Source organism: Scylla paramamosain, chromosome 20 (genome assembly GCF_035594125.1).
Source record: "Scylla paramamosain isolate STU-SP2022 chromosome 20, ASM3559412v1, whole genome shotgun sequence".
Classification (NCBI taxonomy): Eukaryota; Metazoa; Arthropoda; class Malacostraca; order Decapoda; family Portunidae; genus Scylla; species Scylla paramamosain.
In genome coordinates, this window is record NC_087170.1 from 5,424,048 (window position 1) to 5,431,726 (window position 7,679).

General features: G+C 42.9%; 1 protein-coding gene across 2 annotated transcripts in view; it reads left to right on the forward strand.

Moving 5' to 3' along the window:
- Positions 1–493: 493 nt before the first annotated feature.
- The window catches only part of LOC135110189 (maltase A1-like), a 110,550-nt gene continuing 103,364 nt past the window's right edge, over positions 494–7,679 (forward strand). For both annotated transcript variants that reach the window (XM_064022218.1, XM_064022219.1), the window contains exon 1: positions 494–633. The gene's annotated coding sequence lies outside the window, so the exon portion shown is untranslated. The remainder of the gene's footprint in view (positions 634–7,679) is intronic.

Sequence of the window (7,679 nt, forward strand, 5' to 3'; positions counted from 1 at the left end):
ACCCTGAAGCTGGACTTATTCTGTCGGCAGGCTACTTCCCTTTCTCCGTAATGTACTTAATAAGTCAATACATTAGAACATAAAAACATAAGGAGATATGGGAAACTGTAAGAAGTCGTCAGGCCTACACGTGGCATTCCATGTTTACCTATTTGCACCTGTCATCATCATCCATGAATTTGTCTACCTACTCGTATTTGTGTATATCATCCTCATCCATGAATTTATCTAGTTTTCTTTTGAAGCTCCCTAAAGACTCAGCACTAATTATTAAGCACTATATTAGGCGTCCTTGATATGATATTCCCTAATAGGTAGTCCATTTGGATAGCTAGCTAGTCTCAATAATCGTTATTTTTCCGTGTCCGGAAATAACAAAAGTGGCGCATTCGGTATCGAGACTTCCCCACTTTACAAGGGCAGCATGCGTGTCGTCTACACGCTACTCGCCTCATTTATCTTATCCATATCTTCTTTTATCGACCATCACCGTGTCTCCATCAGCTTCAGTCACTCTCGACTACACAGCAAGCGCCTCTAGTCGAATAATGTGAACTCAGGGTACCTCCACACTGCCTACACACTGCTGCTTGTCCTCAACGTGACTGCGTAAATATCCTCAGACCGTGCGAAGTAAGGCAATGCTGGTGGTAGAGGCAGTCAAGAAATGCCAGATTAGTTGTGGTAGTAAGGTTTTATTATTTTATTTGGTGTCAAAGGTGTGTGTGTGTGTGTGTGTGTGTGTGTGTGTGTGTGTGTTTCATGGTGTTTTGTGCCAGTGGTGTATTGCGTTTGTGTTCGTCCGTGGTGCAGCAGTGAGTGTGTCCTGGGAAGAATGGGATACTGTGAGTGCTGTGGGTGCTGTGAGTGATAGTGTTCGAGTGCTGCTCAAGAAATGCATCTCAGGTGGTCATGCTTTTCTTTCCTCTTTAGTGGCTCGGTGAATATTCATATACTTATAGGATACATGTGAAAAATTCATTATGGGAGTGTGGACACCACAACCAATCTGGTGTCACATGGTATAAAGCTGACCCTATACGATCAATATTATTGCGCAATATTCCATATCGTACAATATTATTGACAGTGAAGAGGCGGTATTGAAGAATGACACAATATATTGAAGACATTAAAAAGAATTTGATGTTTTATTACACAATAAAAATGAGTCAATATATTGTGTCAATAATGTTGATCGTGTAGGGTCCACTTTAGGCATAAAGTACTGTATCTATGAGGCAAACAAGCCTGCCATTCATTCACTGCTCGGTTCATTCTCAGTATTACGGACATGAGAGCCGTTGTCGTAGGTTTCAAGCTAGTTTCAAGTGACCAAGTGTACCAGCAGCCCAATTTTCACTGCCAGACGTATGGCTCATTTACTCCCAGCCACGGCAATGCACAGACCTCCCTGGACCCCCTCTTAAGAACACTCATTTTATTCTCGGAAGAACGTTTAGGCGTTGGCCAAGATCCGTTGGCTATTATGCCACACCACACAATTTTTCTTTAATATATCAGTTCTTTTTACTTTTTACTGGAATTCTAGTATTAGTTATGGATTATTTATCTTATCAAACGAATGGTTCGGGTTTTATGATAATAGGACACTAATCTAACCTAGCATTATCTAACCTAACCTAAATGATGTGTAGCAGTACCTAACCTAATCTAACATTGCCTAACCTACATGGCATGTCTACTACTGCTGCTTTCGAGTGGTGTCGGGTAAAGATGTCTATGTGTTGCCGTATCTGGGAGTGAATGTTTCGTACGTCTGGCAGTAAAACTGGGTTTGCACGCGTTCCTAGTCACTTGAAACTACTAGTAGCTGGTCGCTGGAACCTACTACACTGCCACTAAAAGCAGCCAGAAGTGCGACACTCACTCGCAATCTTTGCTGATGTTAAAAGAGAGAATGTGCCCAGACAGAGCATGGTAAATTTTAATGAGACTAAGCGTTCCTGGGGATGAAAGGTAAGCAGGGTACAGTACCACTTAGTGTAGGTACAGTGTAGTGTAGGGCATGGGATCGAGGTGTGGATGTTATTTAGGACACTGCGTGATAGGAAGAGATCAGAGTACAACACTTGAATCCAGCTGAGATTTGTCCGGCGATGAGTTTAGCCTACTGTGGTCGTCCTTCCTTAACCTTCCTAGCACTGTAAGAAATTGTTTACATTGAAACTAAGGAGAGAAGAGAAGGAAAATAGAAGGTTAATGCTGTCTTTTTACGCTGCAGATACACTGACGAGAGCGTAGCACAAAAACTGTCTAAAAAGTTAAAGAAGGAAATGGTTAAAGATGGCCATGTTCGTAAGCTCGATGATTATCATGTTATTGGCCGAGTTTACCTTGAAAAGGAACACGTTTTCTTAGTGTCCCCCTTGTTCCGTTTACCTGCCTTTTAGACTTTATCCTTATTCTTATTATAAGTTAGTATAAGGCTTATTTACTAATTTTATATCGTGTAGTATTATTTTCTTCATAATCTAAGTTCTCTATATGTTTGTATGCGTAAGGGAGGAAGTGTAATTGAGGTGGAAATATGTGGAAATGAGGGGAGCTTGAGTGGGCAACAACACATTCTTGAGGGGAAAACAGAGTCCTGAGGTCTTGAAGGGAAAACAAAGCGCCTTAGGCATTGAGGTAGAACAGAGCGGGGGACGTCTCTCAGGAGGAATTTTGGTGTGGAATGGTGGTGGAGTGAGCGTGTGGAGGTATTAGTGATGTGGCGGTATAACCTTGATATTCAGGATCAGGTTAGTGAGTCTTTTGTGGTACCAAGAGCTCTTGTCCGCTGAAATTCGGTTAGTGAATTGTGCCGGTGACGTTGTCTGGAGGGGGAGAGGGGGGAGGGGAATAACAGCGGCGAACATCAAAAGAGTGTGAAATGGGGACGGAAATATTAACATGGGCCGATGTGATAATCCAAGGAAAGAAAGAGGAGTGTTTGATCAGGTGTGTCCCCATGGGACAGACACATCTGCTAAAGGGAAGTGAGGTGTTCCCTGTCACCTGTACTAACTGTGACATGCGTGAGATACAGGTTATAATAGTAGTAGTAGTAGTAGTAGTAGTAGTAGTTGCGGTAGATATATTATATTCTTTTTATGTAGGAGGGACACTGGCAAAGGGCAACAAAAATCCAATAAAAAAGAAGAATCCCCACTGAGATACCAGTCCCATAAAAAGGTCCAAAGCGGTAGTCAAAAATTGAAGGATAAGTGTCTTGAAAACTCCCTCTTGAAGGAATTCAAATCATAGGAAGGTGGAAATACAGAAGCAGGCAGGGAGTTCCAGAGTTTACCAGAAAAAGGGACGAATGATTGAGAATACTGGTTAACTCTTGCAATAGAGAGGTGGACATAATAGGGATAAGAGGAAGAAGAAAGTCTTGTGCAGCGAGGCCGCGGGAGGAGGGGAGGCATGCAGTTAGCAAGATCAGAAGAGCAGTTAGCATGAAAATAGCGGTAGAAGACAATTAGAGATGCAACATTGCGGCGATGAGAGAGAGAGGCTGAAGACAGTCAGTTAGAGGAGGGGAGTTGAGAAGACGAAAAAGCTTCTGATTCCATCCTGTCTAGAAGAGCGGTATGAGTGGAACCCCCAGTCATGTGAAGCATACTCCATACATGGACGGATAAAGCCCTTGTACAGAGTTAGCAGGTGGGGGAGTAAGAAAAACTGGCGGAGACGTCTCAGAACACCTAACTTCATAGAAGCTGTTTTAGCTAGAGATGAGATGTGAAGTTTCCAGTTCAGATTATAAGTAAAGGACAGACCGAGGATGTTCAGTGTAGAACAGGGGGACAGTTGAGTGTCATTGAAGAAAAGGGAATAGTTATCTGGAAGGTTGTGTCGAGTTGATGGATGGAGGATTTGAGTTTTTGAGACATTGAACAATACCAAGTTTGCTCTGCCCCAATCAGAAATTTTAGAAAGATCAGAAGTCAAGCGTTCTGTGGCTTCCCTGCGTGAAATATTTACTTCCTGAAGGGTTGAACGTCTATAAAAAGACGTGGAAAAGTGCAGGGTGGTATCATCAGCGTAGGAGTGGATAGGACAAGAAGTTTGGTTTACAAGATCATTAATGAATAATAAGAAGAGAGTGGGTGACAGGACAGAACCCTGAGGAACACCACTGTTAATAGATTTAGGAGAAGAACAGTGACCGTCTATCACAGCAGCAATAGAACTCTATCAAAAGTTTTTGATATGTCCAAGGCAACAGCAAAAGTTTCACCAAAATCTCTAAAAGAAGATGACCAAGACTCAGTAAGGAAAGAAAGAAGATCACCAGTAGAGCTGCCTTGACGGAACCCATACTGGCGATCAGATAGAAAGTTGTGAAGTCATAGATGTTTAATAATCTTCCTGTCGAGGATAGATTAAAAAATTTAGATAGGCAGGAAATTAAAGCAATAGGACAGTAGTTTGAGGGATTAGAACGGTCACCCTTTTAAGGAACAGGCTGAATGTAGGCAAACTTCCAGCAAGAAGGAAATGTAGATGTTGACAGACAGAGCTGAAAGAGTTTGACTAGAGAAGGTGCAAGCACGGAGGCACAGTTTCGGAGAATAATAGGAGGGACCCCATCAGGTTCATAAGCCTTCCGAGGGTTTAGGCCAGCGAGGGCATGGAAAACATCATTGCGAAGAATTTTAATAGGTAGCTTGAAGTAGTCAGAGGGTGGAGAAAAGGGAGGAACAAGCCCAGAATCGTCCAAGGTAGTGTTTTTAGCAAAGGTTTGAGCGAAGAGTTCAGCTGTAGAAATAGATGTGATAGCAGTGGTGCCATCTGGTTGAAATAAAGGAGGGAAGGAAAAAGACGCAAAGTTATTGGAGATATTTTTGGCTAGATGCTAGAAGTCACGAGGGGAGTTAAATCTAGAAAGGTTTTGACACTTTCTGTTAATGAAGGAGTTTTTGGCTAGTTGGAGAACAGACTTCGCATGGTTCCGGGCAGAAATATAAAGTGCATGAGATTCTGGTGGTGGAAGGCTTAAGTACCTTTTGTAGGCCACTTCTCCATCATGTATAGCACGAGAACAAGCTGTGTTGAAACAAGGTTTGGGAGGTTTAGGTCGAGAAAAAGAGTGAGGAATGTACACCTCCTTGCCAGACACTATCACCTCTGTTATGCGCTCAGCACACAAAGACGGGAGTCTGACACGGAAGCAGTAGTCATTCCAAGGAAAATCAGCAAAATACCTCCTCAGGTCCCTCCAACTAGCAGAGGCAAAACGCCAGAGGCATCTTCGCTTAGGAGGATCCTGCGGAGGGACTGGAGCGAAAGAACAAGATACAGATATGAGATTGTGATTGGAGGAGCCCAACGGAGAAGAGAGGGTGGCAGCACAAGAAGAAGGATCAGAGGTTAAGAAAAGGTCAAGAATGTTGGGCGTATCTCCAAGACGGTCAGGAATATGAGTAGGGTGTTGCACCAATTGCTCTAGGTCTTGGAGAATAGCAAAGTTGAAGGCTAGTTCACCAGGATGGTCAGTGAAGGGAGAGGAAATCCAAAGCTGGTGGTGAAAATTGAAGTCTCCAAGAATGGAGATCTCTACATAAGGGAAGAGGGTCAGAATTTGCTCCACTTTTGAAGTTAAGTAGTCAAAGAATTTCTTATAGTCAAAGGAGTTAGGTGAGAGGTATACAGCACAGATAAATTTAGTTTGAGAGTGACTCTGTAGTCGTAGCCAGATGATGGAAAACTCGAAAGATTCAAGAGCGCACATAAACGCAACATCCAATTTTGGATCGAAAATGAGGATAGAGAAAGTAGGAGGGAACAGAAAAGGGGATACTGTCAGTTGCCTGAGACACCTGAGTTTCAGTGAGGAAAAGAAGATGAGGTTTAGAAGAGGAGAGGTGGTGTTCTACATATTGAAAATTAGAGCTTAGACCACGAATGTTGCAGAAGGTAATGAAAAAAAAGTTGAGTGTCAAGACACTTAGGATCCTCAACAGAAGGGCAGTCCGACCTGGGGATATTTATGGTCCCCTCCCCAGATGGGGACTCCGAGGCTGGTGTAGGAATCACCATGATAATTTTGAAATTTTGAGTGAAGTGTGTGTGTGTTATTAGGTGCTTGTAGTTTTGTGTGGAGGAAGAGAGTTGTCTTTAGAGGGTAGGCTGTGACTGCACCCTTGTGTTGTGAGACACAAAGGGAAACGTTCAGTGAGTTCACAGCTGGGTTTAATGATGACTTCACAGCAGCCACTAAACAGTGCTTTAGACCTCACTGGGATTAATTATCGTTTCGGCAGGCACCTACTGCCTCCTCCATATTTGTACATGAGAACGTTTAAGCGTTCAGATACTAGCAGAAGGAGGCAGTAGGCAATTGCCGAAACGATAATTACTCCCAGTGAGGTCTAAATCACTGAATCAAGAAGTGGTATGAACTTATCGTTAAATCTAGCTGTGACCTTTCTGTCTCAAAACAAGGGGGCAGTCACAGCCTGCCCTCTAAAGAAAACTCTCTTCTTTCGCACAAAACCACAATCACCTAATTGCACACACACCATTCACTCAAAATTCAAATTTATCATGGCGACTCCTACACCAGCCTCGGAGTCCTCATTTGGGGAGGGGACCACGAATGTTCCCAGGTCGGACTGCTCTTCTGGTATCGACCTTAAGCGTCCTGACACCTTCCTGAATTTTTCTTCATTAACTTCTGCAACATTCGCGGTCTTAGATCAAATTTCAGTCTGTAGAACACCACCTCTCCTCTACTAAACCTCATCTTCTCTTTCTCACTGAAACACAGGTGTCTGAGGCAACAGACAGTAACCCCTTTTCTATTCCCTCCTACTTTCTCTATCCTCATTTCCAACCCAAAACTGGATTTTGCTTTTATGTGCGCAAATACTCAACTTGCTCTCTTGCCCACTCTCTTGAATCTCCAGAGTTTTCCGCCATCTCGCTACGACTATGCTGCTGACTATATATGCTGACTATATACTGCTGACTATATATGCTGTATACTTCACCTAGCTCCTATGAATATAAGAAATTCTTTGACTACTTAACTTCCAAAGTGGAGCACATTCTGACCCTCTTCTTATTCATTAATGACCTTCTAAACCAAACTTCTTGACCTATCCATTCTTACGCTGATGATACCACCCTGCACTTTTCCACGTCTTTTCATAGACGTCCAGCCCTTCAGGAAGTAAATATTTCACGCAGGGAAGCCACAGAACGCCTGATTTCTGGTCTTTCTAAAATTTCTGATTGGGGCAGAGCAAACTTGGTATTGTTCAGTGCCTCAAAAGTCAATTCCTCCATCTATCAACTCGATACAACCTTCCAGACAATTATCCCTACTTCTTCATTGACACTCAACTGTCCCCTTCTTCTACACTGAACATTTTAGGTCTGTCCTTTACTTATAATCTGATCTGGAAACTTCACATCTTATCTCTAGCTAAAACAGCTTCTATGAAGTTATGCGTTCTGAGATGTTTCCGTCAGTTTTTTTCACCCGCACCCCAGCTGCTTACTTAGTACAAGGGCTTCAATTGTCTATGTATGGAGTATGCTTCATATGTCTATGGGGGTTCCACTCACACCGCTCTTTTAGACAGGGTGGAATCAAAAGCTTTTCGTCTCTTGAATTCCTCTCCACTAACTGAGTTTCTTCAGGCCCTTTCTTATCGCCGCAA